Source organism: Orycteropus afer, unplaced genomic scaffold, assembly GCF_000298275.1.
Source record: "Orycteropus afer afer isolate SDZICR_OR568_19922 unplaced genomic scaffold, OryAfe1.0 scaffold00406, whole genome shotgun sequence".
In the NCBI taxonomy this organism is placed as follows: domain Eukaryota; kingdom Metazoa; phylum Chordata; class Mammalia; order Tubulidentata; family Orycteropodidae; genus Orycteropus; species Orycteropus afer.
Genome location: NW_006921993.1, coordinates 71,102 through 73,956, shown reverse-complemented (window position 1 = coordinate 73,956; position 2,855 = coordinate 71,102).

Here is a 2,855-nt window from a genome sequence, read left to right as displayed (position 1 = left end):
ACAGATACAAATTTTCAGGATTCATATACAAAAAATTGGAATTTCTCATATAAAAGTTTATTCTTAAATGATTCAAACAATCCTGTACTCTCCATTATGAGTATCTTAAAATTATTTTATGAATTAAAACATTGTCTTTAATAATATTTATGTTGTTGTTGTTGTTATGTGCCATCGAGTCAGACCCGACTCATAGAGACCCCTCCTTGGGTTGCCAAGGCAGTATCACTACAGAAGTAGATTGCCAATCCTTCCTTCCTAGGAGTGGCTAGTGGGTTTGAACCTCATCCTTCTGATTAGCAGTCAAGTGCCTTAGGCACTTTGCTACCAGAGGTCCCAATAATATTTATAGAGAAATATAAATAAATAAATATAACTATAAAGAACTAAAAAGCCTGTAGTGAATATTCATACATGGGAAAATAAAAACTAATATTAAGGGGTATTTAATCTTGTAACATTGATATTTCCTAGCAAGGTTAACAACATTCTTAAAAATATGTATCAGAATTGATATTTTAAGGACTTACTTGATTTCCAAAAGTGGATATTTTATAAAACACTAATCATATATAAAATGTCCAAGAAATGCCAGGAAAGATGTCCCTCATGGAAACACTAAGCCTAAATGAAAACTTTTTAAATTTCATTTAAAAACACATGCTGTTTGTACTATGATAATTTTATTCTCATACTTCTCTGCACTCTAGTCCTTTTCACGTTGTCTCATTTTCCTCCTGTATTTTCATTGAATGACTTACCCTTAATTCCTTTGCCCAGTCTATTACTGCCTTTTCTCTCATTAAACTCTTTCTTAAGAAACTTTTTCCTGAGAGATAGAGGCTAAGAATATAGTCAAATAATATAACTTCAAAACTACAAACACAACTGTTGCCATGGATAGGTTATAAAAAGACTGGTAATGTATAGAATCAATAGTCTAAATGGGACCCTCAGCCAGAACAAGGAGAGCGATAAAAGAAGATGATAACACATGCTGTTAGTCATGTTCTTAAAATCCAGGGAACGCTCATATCCCCTCCTACTACATCATACTCCTAACTCATTCTAATTGTGATCAAGATTAACACAAAGTGCTTAAGAGCACATACAGAGTTCCATGCTGAGAAGCAATGAGATAAGAATTCTTACAATGGTAAATGATTTTAACTAGAACTTGGATGTAGGCATTTTATCAAACTTTTGATTGTTTTACCTTTTCTATCATTTCTCTTCCTAGATTTCTCTTATCTCTCTTATTAATTAAATTAAAAAAATGGGGATTTATCCATTCTGACATATTGTGTCTTTTAATTGCAACATTTAGTTAATTAAAAAAAAAAAAAATACCACACTCACTGCCTTCAAGACTGCCTTCAAGTTATTTCCAACTTGTATAGACCCCCATTGTGTTTCCGAGGCAGTACATCTTTAGGGAAGTAAATCACTCTGTCTTCCTTCTCTGCAGAGCAGCTGGTGGATTTGAACCACTGGCTGACCTTCCAGTTAGCAGTTAAGTGCCTTATCCACTACTCCACCAGAACTCCTTGGTTAATTTACATTTAATCCATCTAATGCAATTACTGAAATGTTGGGGATTAAATCTAATCTGATAAAATTTTTCCCTCTCCTTTATTTTTCTTAATTTTAATTTTTTTAAAAATTCACTTGTACTAGCATAGGAGCTCTGATGGTGTAGTGCCTAAGGCATTTGACTGCTAACCAAAAGGCTGACAGTTCAAAGCTACCAGCCACTCCTCGGAAGGAAAGTTGGGCAATCTACTTCCGTAGAGATGCTGCAAAGGAAACCCAAGGAGGGGTCACTATGAGTTGGCTTCGACTGGAAGGCAGTGAGTTTTGTACTAGCATAAATTATATAAATTATTATTGTTTTGATAATTAAATGATTGCAATAAACAACTATGATTACGCTTCTTCGTGAATAGGTAAAAAATCTTAGAACAATCCTCACCTATTATTTACGAACTTGTTTTCAACTTACCTCAAATTTGGGGGAATTTATCAGTTTTGTTCTGCTGTATATAGGGTCACTATGAGTCAGAACCAACTCAAAGGTACCTGCCAACAACACAATCTCTCACAATTTGTCCCAATAGTCATGAGAGCTTGTGAAAAAAACATTATTCATTTACTTTCCTTTTAGTATTTCTTCAGAATTGCAGATAGTCAGTCCTAAACTAAATTTTTCCTAACAATTAAGCTAATCTCCTGGCTTCCTGTCTTTCTTTGATATCTCAGCCTGGCAATATTTCATTTTACTGATTGCTACTTAGTATTGTCAAGCAGATTTTCAAAATACTTCAACCAGATTTTCTAATTGCCTTTAATCAAAAATTTCATCCAAATTGACTGGGTCACCCTTATCAGAAACAGAAGACCTTTATCTTCTCTATTTACACTCACTGTCCTGCAGAACAATTCGAGTCACTTGTCCTTTAATATAATTTATAAACTGAACTGCTCTAAATACATGTTTCTGTTTCTTTTATAAAGTAAAAATATTTATATCCAACACTCTCTTCGACTTTGTCACTTAGTTGTCTAACAAATGTTAAATAAATGTTGCCAAAGCTAAATTTTTAATCATTGTTCTAAAATATGCTGCATACTTCTCCATGCCAGTTAACTGTGGTTCCAAAATCTCAGTTATACAAAACAAAGAGATAGAGTTCTTATTTTCTTTTTTGTCATGCACAATATCTATTCATTAGCAAAATATTTTGCCTCTAGCTTTAGGTAAAAACAGAATTTCACCTATTTTTGCTACTACCACTGCTCCCACCCCAATCTATACCACTATCATAGCTCTCCTCAATTGTTGTTGTTGTTGTTAA